We start from the raw sequence: 14,588 nt of genomic DNA, 5'->3' as shown, positions 1-14,588 counted from the left end.
GGCAGGGGGCGGTCCCTGGACCTCAAGGGGCAGACAGCGGATCATTCACCCTTGTCTGTCTCCAGGGGGTCCAGGACAGCAGGGAGTGATGGGGCCGGTCCTCTGGTCTTTGTCCACGCTGGTTGCCCTCCTGATGGCCATTGTTCAGGGTGGACGTGGCCAAGCAGCCGGGTCCTGGGGCTCCTAGTGGGTGTCACAAGGCTGGAGGGAGTTCAGAGGCAGCCCTGCTGCGGCTGTGGGCCCCCTGAATGCATGCACAAGGCTGCTGCCTGCAAAATGGGGCTGGAGTCTCACTTGGAACAAGTACTCATTGCTCTGAGAGATAGACCCCTGGAGCCTGCCTTTCAGTAGCGACTGGGGGTGGGGAAGCCGACGATAAACAAACCCCGCCGAGGTGGTGACGAGTGCCGAGTGCCGAGTGCCGGGAGCCGGTGGGGTGGCCTGCAAGGGGCTTTTGCACTTGGCGTGGGGGAGTTCACAGAGGTCTCTCTCAACCTGTGATGTTTAGCCTGGGCTGCACGGGGGAGGCAGGGAGGGGACCTCACAGGCGCCTCCAGGCCAAGGCAGTCATCCATGCCCCTGTGCTGGGGCAGCCGGCTGGATGTGGGGGGTCACCTGCAGGGGCCTGGGGAAGACGCTGGTTTGCACCCCTGGGGTTGTCGGCAGAGCAGCCGCCTGATCTGATTAGGTTTCGTCAGGCTACCGGATGGAGAAGTGGATTCGCTTCCTGCTATTGTAACAAATGACCACAGCCTTGGCACCTTATAAAACCTCAAATGAATTATTTTACAGTTTCGTGAGTCATTAAGTCTGACAAAGGCCTTGACCTTGGCTGGAATCACAGCGTCAGCAGAGCTGCAGTCCTTTCTGGAGGCTCCAGGCCCCGGTTCCCCGCTCACCGCTCACCCTTGCTGGGCTGCCCCTGCCTCAGATCCCCACGCGGAGCCCCCATGTCTGAGTCAGCAGGGGGCTGGAACCCTCACACCCCCTGCTCGCCAACCCCCTGCCATTGTCACATCTGGGACCACAGCTGGGAAAAGGCCCCACAAGATGAGCTTGTGCCCCCTGTCCACACTGGAGGTCACCCAGGATAATGCCTCCAGCGCAAGGTCCCCAATCTTCCGCAATCCACAGGGGCCTGAGCATCACCCCCGTGTTGCAGGGATCAGCATGGTGGCATCTGGGGGCAGGCGTCGTGGTGTCTCCCACAGGCGTAGCCTGGACGATGGTGGCGGAGGCCAGCACAAAACTGGCAGGAGAGGACGGGGGCTTGGTCCAGGCTGAGAGGAGCCATCCAGCGCTGTGCATGCCTTTTATTTTCTTCTGTTTCAGGAACAGCTCACTCCTGTCCAGCATGAGTGCGGTGGTGTGGCCCCTGGCTAGGCCTGGTCCAGGTTCTTGTCTTCGTGGAAGAAAAGGAGGTAAGGGGACGCAGAGCAGCGCAAGTACACACACTCTCAGGACAGAGAGCAGTGATCCTCAGGGGTCGGGCCTGCCCTGGGCCCGGTACAGAGGGCAGGCTGCAGGAGGCAGGGGCCCAGTGGTGACCCTAGGTGTGAGGGGCTTATGCCATGGCCCAGGAGAGGGACGGTGACGGTGGGATTGCAACCGTGTGCACGAGGGTGAGGGCCGCCCCAAGAGATCATGTGGTCCAACTTCCGCTGTTCCAGAGTGGGCAATGCAGACCCTGTAAAGTCCTCCCCAGGGGCAGGGGGCTGAGCAGAGCTGAGAGTAGGCCTCTGGCCTCTGCCACCACTGCCCCATGCCTTTCCCTGTGCAGTGTCCCTTCTGTCCCTCATCTGGAAGGGACCCGTGCACTGAGTTGGGGTGGGCCCCAAAGGCTGCGTCTGTCTGTCCTCTTTCCCTCAACTCCTTTCAGCTCTTCCCCTCTGTCTTGGCCCTGTCTGTCTTGCCTCCTCTTCCTGCTCCCCCTCCTCCCCCTGGTGCAGGCAGGGGGAGGAGTTGAGGTCAGCCTGGGGCTGGTGTGATGAAGTGGGCTGGCATCCTGGGCACGAGCAGGAGAGGCGGAGGCGGCTTTGCTGCCCCAGGTTCTGACTCGCGGGCGCAGGGTGCTGACTCCGAGTTTCTCTCCTGGGACTGGGACTGCGTTGGGGCCTCCTGCAGGCTGAGGGGACCAGCTTGGGCGGACGCCACGGCTGTGACCTTCACGGCACTCTGAGGAGGAACGTCACTAAGATGAATGAGTGCTTCAGCGGAGGGTGCGAATATATGAACAGCATCCTCACCAGCCCCATACATCACCCCGTGTTTATTCAGTGCCTGGTGCGTGAGCTGGAAGGCACACGGTGTTGTTTGGGGCTGGGAGTTTTAAAGTACATTAAAGGAGTTTACTGAAAACTGTTGGCAAACAGATAAAATACAATTGCTCTAATTCCCAAGGCACTGCAGAATGTCCCAAAAACCCGCAGTGTGATAATTCACGGGCGCCGTGGCAGGTGGCCTCTGAGGCGTCCGTAAACTCCAGAGGTGGCAGAGTTGCCCCCTGGCAGTGGCTGCCCGTGCTTTGTGTTATTAAACTCCTTGGACCTGGCCATGGAGACGCAGCGGGCAGCTGGCTGGAAGGGCTGGCTTCTGCCCTCGTGAGCTTCTCCGTGTGGTTGGGGGCAGGGGGGATGAGACCTCCTGTTTTCTCGGGCTGCCCTTCTCCTGTCCCTGTGACTGGCAGCCCCAGGCTCTGCCAGTTCATCCCCTTGGCAGTGGGATTCTTGGTCTCTGTGCAGTGTTCTGGGCGCCTTGCCACTTCCTGGAGGCTTTCGTGGGACCGGTGGCTGAGGGATGTCTGTGCTGAGGTTGGCCAATCCCCCCCAGAGGTCAGAGCAGGACAGTGCCCAGTACAGAGGTACAGCTGTCACCCACGGAGCTTGGGCCAGATGCCATGGGTGCTCTGGTGGGCCTTGCCTCCCTGCCACCTGCCAGGGAGGGACAGGGGTGCACAGTGGGTAGCTCAGCTCTTGGGCCCCAGTGATGGGAGGTGGACAGCAGCTGGGGGTGGCAGATGGGCTTTCCTTGAGCGTGGTGCCCCCCGGGCCTGGGTCTGCCGAGCTGAAGGCTGCAGATGCTCCCAGCGCGTTTGGGAGGGTGAGCCAGGGCCAGCAGGGGGTGTGTGGAGGGGCAGGGCAGGGAGGGCAGCCTCACAGGCGCTGGAGTTCTCCGCAGAGCCGCTCCTGCTGGGGAGAGATCTTCCACAGTGAGCGGTCCTGCAGCGGCCATTCCCCACCCAGCTCCATCAGCAAAAGCTGAGCAGGGTGGCAGGTGGCGTGGGGGCTGGTTCTCTCCCTGCACCCATAGGTGGCCGTGACTTTGTGTTCTCTCTTGCTTCACCAAAGTGCAGTCATAACCTATACCTCCAGACCCGGCCGTGTCTCGGTGTTGCAAGGCATGCATTCCTGTGGGCCTGGGGTTGCTGGGTGAGGGCGGGAGGAGCCTGACCCTGGGGCCACCCCAGGAGTGTGTCTTACTGCTGTCCTGTGTGAGGTGACCCCAGGCCCCCCGACCGGAGTCTGGCTCAGATGAATTGAGGCTTGGCTGCTGGTTTACGTTTTCTTTTGGGTCAAACATGTGACTTCTGGCCATAAGTCAGGGTTCTCTGGTGAGTGCCCTGCTCGGAGCCCAGGCTGCCCTTGGCCCTGTCGGGGATGGGAACTGGGGACAGCCTAGGGGGCCCACATGGACTTGACCTGGACTTTCTGCCAGTCCTGGGTTTACTGGGGCTTAGGAAATTGAGCTGTTTGGCTGAGGCTGATTGCTGTGAGGGAACAAAAGGCAGTCTCCCCAGGGAGATGCGGAACGAGACCTGCGTAACACCCCCCCCCCCCGCCGCCCGCCACGGCTGCTGTGTGGACGCGCCCCCTCCGGCCCCCAGCGGGCCCAGGGAGGTGGGGGTGTTTAAAGTAGTTGTTGTTGGGCGCTGCTTATTAATCTGGCATTAGTTACGGCAGTTAAGCTTTTAGGGGTAATGAAATGCAAATGTGCCTCCAGAACACGCTGTTTCCTGAAACCGAAACACATTCGTGAAGAAAAATGGCTGCGGCAAGATTAGGGGGATATTAATTGTGTGGATTTACGCACTCCACAGATGGCAGTGCAGATGCTGGGTCCAGGCTGTGGCCGGAGGGAGGGGCCCGGCCCCGCCCTCCCTGGTGGGGGTGCGACCTCGCCCCAGCTCCTGAGGGTGTCCCACCTGGGTTTTGTGGTTAACAGAACGGAGGCTTGGAAAGTTCAGGAAGAGCCCTGTGCAAGCCACACAGGACTGAGATGTAGAGCCGGGCCTGGAGCTCAGCCCGTGCCAGCCCTGGCTCAGTACCAGCTGCCCACAGGCCACAGCCGTGTCCCCAGCGGGGCCTCAGCGGCTCACCCCACACCCATCGTGACCACGCCCCCTCCTCACCCCCTCCCTACAGTGCATGGGTCTTTCCAGCAGGAAGAGCGGGTAGGGACTGTTTCCTGATCCACAGGTGTTAACTGTGGTGTGCTGTGCGGAGGGTCTGGCACCGTAGCGGGTGGGGGCGTGCTTCACTCCTGGAGCTGCCCTCACAGCGGCCAGCACATTGCCCATGAGAGGACCCAAGGGCGAAGCGGGTGGTGGGGTTCCAGGACGGTGAGGATGATGATGGCGTCCTCCGATGACTCGCTGTGAGCCTCACACGGTTCAGAGTGGACTCCCTTGAGCTTTGGGCTCTTTGATGACTCTGGGATTAGCCCCATTTCCCAGATGGGGAGACAGAGGTGCAGGGTGGCTACGTCAGTTGCCTATGGTCCTGAAGCTGGCAAGTGCAGAGCTGGGCTTGGCACTGGGAAGTCTGGCTGTGGATTGCCTGGTGCTGACCACGACGCTTTCTTGCTCCTTTCAAAAGAAAAATGGATTTGCCTTCCTCCGGAGGGAGGGAAGACCTCCCCGGATGCCACGTTTCCCTTGGACCTCAGAAGGGAGCTGGCCAAGTGCTGGGGCCAGGTGGGCACGGACCCCAGGTAGGGAGGGGCCTGCTGCCTCTGGGGAGCTCACCATGACTGCCACGGCAGTTCTGGTTCGTGGGGCCTCTGGGGGCCAGGGAGACCAGAATCCCTCTCCTGAGCACCCCAGGAGGCGCTTCCAGAGATGGACTGGGCCCTCCTCCTCCTGTGCCTCGGGGCAGTTTGGGAAACTGGCGACTGGTATGTGGGCAGAGCCTCTGGGTCTCAGGTGGTCTGTTTCAGGAGGCCAGGCCTCATGGCCTTGCTGGCAGGTGGAGCGGCCAGACGCGGAACCCTGTGCGTGAGAGATGCTGTGGTGCACGCGCTGACACCAGCCGACACCGGCCGTGCGCGTCTCCCCCGCGAGAACAGCCCCTGGGGAAGGCAGCATGCTGGTGACGCACACTGCAGCCCGAGCCCTGGAGGAAGGACCATTCTCTGAGCGAGGGCCCCTGTCTGTGGAACAGGACTGCTGACGACACCGCCTCGGCGCCGCAGGGCACTCACCACGGAAGGCAGGCGGGGCTTGTCGGGGCGTCCGGCGCCTCCTGGGGGTGGGGCAAACTCTTGGGTGGGATTTCAGCCCGTTTGAGTTTCAAGCCCTGGGAGACGGCCAGAGTGTGGGACAGCGAGCAGAGTGGGTGCAGGGCTGCGAGTGTACAACGCTTCTTACAGAGGTCGGGAAGGCCTCGGCAGTGCAGTGGAGAAGGGGTGGAGCCGCAGGTGGCCACAAGGGCCAGGCCCAGGAGGGGCGCGGGACGGAGTGACCCCAGGGCCTCGGACGGCCTGTCCCGCGACACCGCGACCCCCAGGGCTGTGAGAGACCCACTCCAAGCTGTTGTGCTCCATGGTGACTCAGCAAGTCGAGGAAGTAGGACTTCAACCCGACACAGGAAGGAAGGCGGACCCTGACACTGACCTTGACACGTGGCTGGCTGCAAGCACCTGGTGAAGCAGTGCCCGCGGTTATCTTGTCCAGGGCAGGAAGACGTCCTCAGCTCCAACTCCAGTCCTAAATCTGCCCCACAGTCTGCCCCAGATATCCCTGTACACACCCCGGACCCCCGACCACTGGCAGCGTGGTTCTGCGTCATGAGACTGTGTTCCCAGAAGTGGCCCTGAGGTGTGCAGGGTGTAGCTTCAACCCAGCAATGCCGTAACGGTGAAGGTTTGATGCTCACAAACCTCTGGACACTGTGGGAATCCCGGGTCTGATGCTCAGTCTCAGGAATGATTCCCACCGAGGCCCCGTGTTAACAAACTGTCTCCATCCTCCACTGTTGCTGTTCGGCCGGAGGAATGTTTCCCACCGCAGGTTTCTGTAACAGTTCCGGTACTGAGACAGTCCCTGTTGGCCATTTGTCCTGAGTTCCTGGTCTTATAGAGTAGGAGCGAGTCTGACTTGCTGCCATAGGCCCACACCTGGCCCAGCAGGTGACCAGATGTCCCAGGATGTACTGCAGAACTCAAACCAGCACCCTCACGGGCAGACCCGGACAACTGGTCGCCCTGCTGGCACGGGCTGGGCCAGCGCTGAGAGGTGGAGACAGTTACCATGTTCCTAGTGTGGAATGAGGGCAGGACTGGGCCAGCGGCAGGTGCTGTGTGCAGGGAATCTGTGCAGGACGGGCCTGGAGTTGGGTAGGGGTGGACTAAACAGCCAGAACCTTCTCCGTGGGCAGTGGGCAGCTGGCCCAGGTCTCTGTGAGTGGCAGGGCTTCTCCAGGGGTGGCCTGTGCTGGCATTCCTGGGGGTTCCCTCCCTGCCTGCTCCTGGAAGGCCAGGCGCTTCCGCCCAGATCTGCCTCCACCCCCAGGCTGCAGTGGGCACCTGCCAGGCCCGGAAACTTCTTGCTGAAACTGTCCTCGGCTTTCCTGTCCTCCTCTCTCCCACTCTGAATGGAGCTGATTGCCTAAATTGAAGGTATTATGCTGTAATGATTGTTATAATTAAAACTATTATCATCTGAAAGAGACCAGAACATGGGAAACCACTGAAAAGACTTTTAAAGCTTTTAAAGCATGTTTTTGAGCCAGATAAAAGCTCCTTTGTGTGGAGTGTTTTAAAGAGAGGGAGACTGCACGAGTGGGCACCTGTGGTCTCCCAAGTGTGGCTCCCCTGTGGCCAGGACAGGGAGCCTAGGTTGGGTGGTGGTGGGGATATGCGGGTTCATGACGGCAGCTGCCCAGTGCGCCCGGACCCAGGCTGCAGCCCGTGGGCACTGTGAGCATGGAGGGGTCCTTCAAGTGCTAGGGCCAGGCTTGGATTGGAGAGAGCGAGTTCTGGACGTCGGGCCTGGTGCAGTGGTCTCCTTGCCTCCCCAACAGGTCTGGCTCTCCTGAGGGGGGTGGTAGCAGTGTCTGGGTCCAGGGTTAGGACCTTGGGGCCCCCAGAGAGCAGCAGGAGGGGCCAGAGGCTCCAAGGTGGTGGACTCAGTGGGCCTTAGGGGCGGGCGTGGGCGCCCTGCAGGTTCCAGAGCTGCCCGGCTCAGGCCGCCAGGTTCAGGTTCCAGGTGGGACTAAAGCCATGAGCAGCATCTCTTCGAGGACCAGTTAGCTTCATGGCCCCTCTGCCTCCCACCCCCAGACTGTGCAGCTGAGAAGCATGGAGCTCTTTGAGGACGGGCTGGGCTGGGGCCACCCTGCTGGTGTGTGATAGGGCCAGGCTCTGGACCCCGACTCCAGGGTGCTGTGCCCTTGGCTTTGGGCCTCTGGCCTCTGCTTGGCCAGCTCTTTGCTAGGTTAGTGCCATGTGTGTGAACTCTCGGCTCAGTTGAGCACGTTGCGACGTTTTGTCTCACACTGATTTCCATCCTTTCCTCCTTTAAAATTAAAAAAATTTATATAATTCATATATGAAACCATGCTTGTTAATAAATCAATGTGGGTGATAGCTGCTGATACATGTCCTGATTTAAGATGTGTGCATGTGTGTGTTGCGTGTGTCCATGCAGCGAAGTTAGGTGCATGTGTGTGCATAGATGCACATGTGTGCATAGATGTACACGTGTGTGCATTTGCTTCTGTGCATGTTTGTGGATGTGTGTGTGCACGTGTGTGCACCTGTGTGTGTGGAGTGCCAGGAGGTGGGTATTATCGTCTCATCTGATAGAAAGTGGCAGCCCTCGCTGAGACCACACCACCGACTCAGAACCCAGCAGGCTGGTCCAGGCTCTCTTGGGATGCGGTTTAAACCAAGGACACCTTTGTCCCAAGCCCCCAGCTTCTAGACCTCTAGCTTAGAAATGTGCAGGTGGGAGCAGGGAGGCATGTTCTGGAATGTTCTCAGGGCGCTGTGTGTCGCTGTGCCGTGTCGGAGGTTGTCCGCTTTCTGGCTGTCGTCTCTCGGCTGGGCCCTGGGCTGCTTGTCAGCCTCCTGGACACAGATGCAGAGCTGAGATCTGCTTTTCTTTCCTTTCCTTTCCTTTCCTTTTCCTTTTCCTTTTCCTTCCTTTTCTTTTCTTTTCTCTTCTCTTCTCTTCCTTTTTCTTTTTTTTCTTTTTCTTTTTCTTTTCTGCCAGGCAGAGTTAGACAGTGTGATAGAGAGACAGAGAGAAAGGTCTTCCTTTTTTCCGTTGGTTCATCCCCCAAATGGCCGCTATGGCTGGCGCTGTGCCGATCCAAAGCCAGGAGCCAGGTACTTCTTCCTGGTCTCCCATGGGGTGCAGGGCCCAAGTACTTGGGCCATCCTGCACTGCCCTCCCGGGCCACAGCAGAGAGCTGGACTGGAAGAGGAGCAACGGGGACTAGTACCCGGTGCCCCAACCAGGACTAGAACCCCGGGGTGCCGGCGCCGCAGGCGGAGGATTAGCCAAGTGAGCCGCGGCGCCGGCCGATCTGCTGCTTTTCTGCTGACAGGTCTGAAACAAAACCCCTGTGCTTCTGAGAAGCTGGCTGTGCCCTGCACGCTTGCCCCCAACCCCCAGGAGTTGGCTGCTTCCTGTGTGGTTCTCGGGTCCCCCATGATTCTGAACACCTTGATTTAACTGCTGTTTCTGGGCTTTTCATTTGTTTGTTTTGGGCATGATCCATTGGCTCCTTTTGCAGGAGGAAAGGGCTTGTATTTCCGTCCCTGGCATGGCCTTGCCCCCCACAAGCCCCCCCTGCCTGTCCTCTTGGGAATGCTAAGTCTTCGTCTCAGGCCCAGTCCGTACTCCGCGTCTATGTCGCTGCGCCAGCGTAGCCGTCTCCCAGGCAGCCGCACGCAGTTCTGTGATTCTGTTTTTCTTGAACAACTTTTGATTTTCTCAGAAGGTAGCAATTGCCCTGCTTGTTTTCATTTGTTTTGTTTCATGTGTACTGATTACGAATTATTCCCCAGACTCTCGGATGGAGCTGAACATCTCTGAATAGTTCCAACACATCAGACAGTGCACTTCTCCTCCTCCTCTTTTTTTTTTTAAATTATTTATTTGAAAGGGAGAGTTACAGAGAGGCCGAAGCCAAAGCCAAAGCCAAAGCTGAGGCTGAGAGGGAGGGAGGGAGGGAGGAGGGGAGAGAGAGAGAGAGAGAGAGAGAGAGAGAGAAAATCTTCCATCCACTGGTTCACTCCCCAGTTGGCTGCAATGGTTGGAGTTGCGCTGAACCAAAGCCAGGAGCCAGGAGCTTCTTCCGAGTCTCCCACGTGGCTGCAGGGCCCCAAGGACTTGGGCCATCTTCCACTGCTTTCCTAGGTCATAGCAGAGAGCTGGATCGACAGAGGAGCAGCTGGGATTAGAACCGGTGCCCATATGGGATGCCAGCACTGCAGGCGTTGGTTTACCTGCTACGCCACAGCACCAGCCCCAGTCCACTTGTTCTGTCTGCTTATTTTCCAGGCAGCCTTGCAAAGCCTCCCAGCCCCAGCCCCAGCCCCTCCCTGGACCATTGTTCCCTGGCAGACTTTGACTCTAGAACTTTCCGTCACCACTTTCCAGGTTGTTGTCTGGACCCTGGCTCCCACCTTCCTGCAACAGGCCCACCCTTGCATTTTCCCTTCTTCGGGGAGGGGCTGCTCCCTCTCGTAACCTCCCCAGGAAGTGACCTGAGGTTTCAGCAAGCCCGAACCCTTGCTTCTCTGGGAGTGTCTTTGTTTCGGCCTCAGTGTTGATGGATGGTGTGAGGTCTTGGGAGGCATTGTTCTATTGTCTTCTGGCTTGCATTGTTGTTGGCCATCAGAGGCATCGAGGTGTGTATGTGACCTGCTTCCTTTGTCTGGAAGCCTTTAGAATCCCCCCATTTCTGTGTCCTGCGTCTCGGGCTCTTCTTTCGAATGCGCCTTTTGTTTCTTGTTGAAGTTCAGGCCGTGGGGCCTTGCACTTGGGGATCGGTTCGCCCTCGGAACACCAGAGAAGTAACTCGGGTGATTCCTGATGATTGTGTCGCCCACTGTCTTCTTTTTCTTTCCAATTAGCTGAGGGGTAGACCTCGTGGCTTCATTCTTGAATTTTATTACCTTATTTTCTGCTCTTCCTCCATTTCAATGGAAATTTCCTCTATTTCTCAGCCATTTTGTTAATTTAAAAACTTCCCTATTTTTAACTTACATGAGTCTTTATGACATTTTCGCTTTAATGACTGCCTTGTTGTTTGATGAATGTGCTAGCTTCTGACTTGTTGAATGGCATTAAAATCCAGCCCTCATGCATATTTTTTCTTCTGTTTCCTGCAGTCATCCTTTTCCCCTTTGGGACTCTGTTGCTTTTCTTGTTGGCTGTGGTCTTTTCTCAAGTGTCTCGTCCTCTGTGGTCTTCCAGGCAGACAGGTGCTTAGGAGCAAGCGAGAGCTCCGTGTGCCCGGGGGAAGCCTGCTGACTGGTGGCCCGCTGGCTCCGCACAGGTGGCAGGCGTGGGGGACGTGGTTCTCAGTGTGCCATCCCTGGTGTCCGGGTCTTCTGATCTTTTCTCTAGCAGTGAGCAGTTTCTCCACCAAGAAACCTCCCGTTATCTGCATAGAAGAGCCGTGTGGGTCTGGCTGAGAACCTTCTGGAAGCTCAGTGGGAAGAGGTAGCATGCATCTTTACCACCTAGCCTGTGGATTTGCCTTTATTCTTCCTGTTTTTAGCTTTTATGAGATTTGAGAGGCAGTCAGTCTCTCTCTCTGTCTGTCTCTCTCTCCCTCTCTCATACACACACACACACACACACACACACACACACGTAGACAGAAGTCCCATCCACTGATCCCTGAAATGCTTGCAATGATTGGGAGGCTGAAGCCAGAAGCTGAGAACTCAGTCCAGGTTTCCCATGTGGGCAGCAGGAACCCAGTGTCTTCAGCCTTCATGGCTGCCTCCTTCGGTTGCTATTAGCATGAAGGTGAAGCCGTGCGCCCGAGCCGGGAGTTGAACCCGGGCGCTATGGTAGGAGTGCAAGCAGTGTACCAGGCATCTTCACCACGAGGCCAGATGTTCACCTTGCTGCTTATTTATTTATTTAAGATTTAGTTACTTGAAAGGCAGAATTACAGAGAGGCAGAGAGGCAGAGGGGGAGAGAGAGAGAGAGAGAGAGAGAGAGAGAGAGAGAGAGAGAGAGAAAGTCTTCAGTCTGCTGGTTCACTCCCCATATGGATGCAGTGGCCAGAGCTGGGCTGATCTGAAGCCAGGGTGCAGGAGCTTTTTCTGGGTCTCCCATCCCATGCGGGTGACTTGGGCCATCTTTTTCTGCTTTCCCAGGCCATAGCAGAGAGCTGGATCAGAAAGGAGCAGCCAGGACTAGAACTGGTTCCTCTGTGGGATGCTGGCGCTGCAGGCAGTGGCTTTACCCTCCACATCACAGTGCCGGCCCCCCACCTTGCTGTTAATGTGGCCCCTCACCCGGGGTTGTACCTACACCCCTGAGCCCAGAACTTCTTTGGCCAAACTCCACAGGGAGTCGATGGCCCAGCTTCCTCCTGGTGGGACAAGGAGCTCCTCTGGCTGGGAGGAGGGGTGCAGTTCCTAGTCTCGTTCAGACGCTCCACGAGTCCTCCTGCTTGTTTTAGTGGGCTGGTTTTTAGGGCAGTTTCAGCTTTGCAGTGTAGTTGAGAGGAAGGGACAGTGGTTTCCCGGGTGCCTGCACCCCGACTCGTGTGTGGCTCCCCCACTGGCAGGAGCTCCACCACGTGACGCTCTGGTTGTAGTCGCCGTACCTATAACAACATGTGCTCATCACTCAGTCTGTAGCTCGCCTTCACCTCCAGCTGGTGCTGCCCTCTCCTTGGTTCTGATCAGAGGGCTGTCGCCGGGGCCCGGCATTCACCGCTGAAGTCTCCCGCACAGTCGATTCGAAGCCCTGGAGGTCTGGTGTGCACCACCTGCTCATACCTCCTGCTTGCAATCACTGGGCTACGCTGATCTTATAAAGATTTATGTCTTTGAAATGTGGAGCGACAGGGGAGAGAGAGAGAACGAGCAAGTGAGCTAGAGAGCGAAAGAGAGAATCAGTCTTCTGTCTGCTGGTTCACTCTCCAAATGGTTACAGTGCCAGGTCTGAGCCAGGCGTTCCCATCCGGGTCTCCTACCTGAGTGGCCGGGCCCAAGTGCCTGGGGCATCTTCCACTGCCTCCCAGGCACATCAACATGCAGCTAGGACTCGAGCCAGCTCTCCCATAGAGAATGCTGGCATCCCAAGGGGCCACTTAACATGCTGCCCACCTCCCTGGCCCCAACGCTGACCTCTTGACCGGGTCCATAGTGTTGCCTGTCCCAGAATGTCACGTAGCTGGACGCACACATTGTGTAGCCTCTTCCAACTGGCTTCTTTGACTTAGTAATAAGTATTTCAGTTTCTTCTTTGTCTTTCACGACTTGATAGCTCATTGATTTTAAATGCTGCATAATATCCCATTGTCTCTATGTGCCCGAGTTTATTTATCTGGTCACCTACTGAAGGACATCCTAGTTGCTTCAATCTTGGCAGTTATGAGTAAAGTTGCTATAAACATCTGTGCACGCGCAGGCTTTGGCGTGGACAGGAGTCTTCAGCGCGTGTGGATCAGCACCCGAGTAACAACCGCTGCACCCCACGGTGAGTGTGTGTTTAGTTTTGCCGGAAGCTGCCCCGCTTCCCCATTGTGGATTCACAGTGAACGAGAGTTGCTGTTGTTCCAAACCCTCGTTGGCATTGGTGCTGTCAGTGTTCTGGATCTTGGCTGTCCTGCCAGGTCCTTGGTGGCCTGTCGTCGTCATTTGTGTCTCCCTAATGACGCGGAGGGCAGCATCTTTGCAAGTGCGTGTTGGCCACGTGTCTGTCTACATCCGCGTGTCTGCTCCCGGCCTCTGCTTGTTTGGTGACTGGCTTGTGCATTTCTCGTTGTTGAGGCAGGATCCTCCTGTGTTTGCCCTGCCAGCTGCTTCCTCTCTGCCTGTGCTTTCTGGGTTTGGAGGGGTCGGCCTGTCCAAACCCAGCCCTCAGTCCCCGCGTTCTCTGATCCGACCAGGCAGGTGGCTGCTGCCTCCCTGTTTTCCAGTGTCCAGAGCTCTCGCTGTCGTGGGCTGTCTTCTGTCTGTGCTCTCTCCTCTGCCCTTTTCGGGATTATTGCTTGAGGACCCTCAGTGCTGCTGTGGGCAAATTTCTCGGGAAGGGGAGCCGAGATAAAGGTGTGTGTTCAGTGCCCTGTGTCTGCTCTAACTCCTGCCTTCTTCTTTAAGAAGATTTTATTTATTGATTTGAGAGGTAGAACTATGGACAGAGGGAGGGAGAGAGAGGCAGAAAGGTCTTCCATCCGCTGGTTCACTCCACCAATGGCCACAACGGCCGGAGCTGGGCTGAACTGAAGCCAGGAGCTTCTTCCAGGTCTCCCACATGGATGCAGGGGACTAAGCACTTGGGCCATCTTCCACTGCTTTCTCAGGCCATAACAGAGAGCTGGATCAAAAGTGGAGCAGCCAGGACACGTACCGGTGCACATATGGGATGCTGGTGCCACAGGAGGCAGCTTAGCCCACCACGCCACAGCACCAGCCCCTGCCTTTCTTCACAAGGGAACCTGGGCAGAGGCACAGCTCCCCTGTCTGTGTCCTTTTGGGATGTTCTTTACTGTGGCCTCATGAACTGAAGCTCGACTCAGATGGCTTAAACAATCAAGAAGTTTATACCGCACAACAATCTTGGAGGTCAGGCAGCATGAGGTGTGGTTAATTCTCAACAATGACATCTAGGGTACAGGTGGTTTGCATTTTTCCACTCTGTCTCAGTGTTCTTCATAGTCCCAAAGTGGCTGCTGCAGCTCCACCCAGCCCTTGTGTTCTTGCACATGCATGTGCACAGACAGAAGAGGTGGAATTCTGTGCTTGTTTCACTGCCTTTGAAAACTTAGAACTGTTTATGTAAGGGTTGCATCTGTAGGTTTGCAAATCCAGAACCCTTGAAAGCGGTGAGTAAAATGTCTCCCTGTCACTCCCGTCCTTACCTGCCTGTCGCTCCCCCTCTTCGTGGAGGAACGACACTAAGCCCTGCCTAGGCTTCATATCCGAGTCACGGCACCATTATGTCGCTCCCCGTCTTCGTGGAGGAACGACACAGGACCCTGCGTTGTTCCTTCGTCTGCTCGGCCCTCCCCGGGTTTGCTGCTGGTTCTTCCCGGGTTGGCTACTATCCCTTCCACCTCCGTGGAAGGGCAGTTCCCCCTGGCCGCATTCCCCACTTCCGCAGGGGAGC

The 14,588-nt window shown here is 57.3% G+C and overlaps 1 long non-coding RNA gene across 9 annotated transcripts in view; it reads left to right on the top strand.

Annotated features, from left to right (window-relative positions):
* The window catches only part of LOC149126052 (uncharacterized), a 237,920-nt gene that overhangs the window by 23,616 nt on the left and 199,716 nt on the right, over positions 1-14,588 (top strand). For all 9 annotated transcript variants that reach the window (XR_016236103.1, XR_016236100.1, XR_016236105.1 and 6 more), the window contains exon 2: positions 1,333-1,421. This is a non-coding gene — a long non-coding RNA (uncharacterized LOC149126052). The remainder of the gene's footprint in view (positions 1-1,332; positions 1,422-14,588) is intronic.

This window comes from Oryctolagus cuniculus, chromosome 6 (genome assembly GCF_051225735.1).
Source record: "Oryctolagus cuniculus isolate XC-2025 breed Fujian yellow rabbit chromosome 6, ASM5122573v1, whole genome shotgun sequence".
Taxonomy (NCBI): domain Eukaryota; kingdom Metazoa; phylum Chordata; class Mammalia; order Lagomorpha; family Leporidae; genus Oryctolagus; species Oryctolagus cuniculus.
The sequence above is the reverse complement of the archived record's forward strand: the minus strand, read 5'-3'. Positions and strand labels throughout refer to the sequence as shown.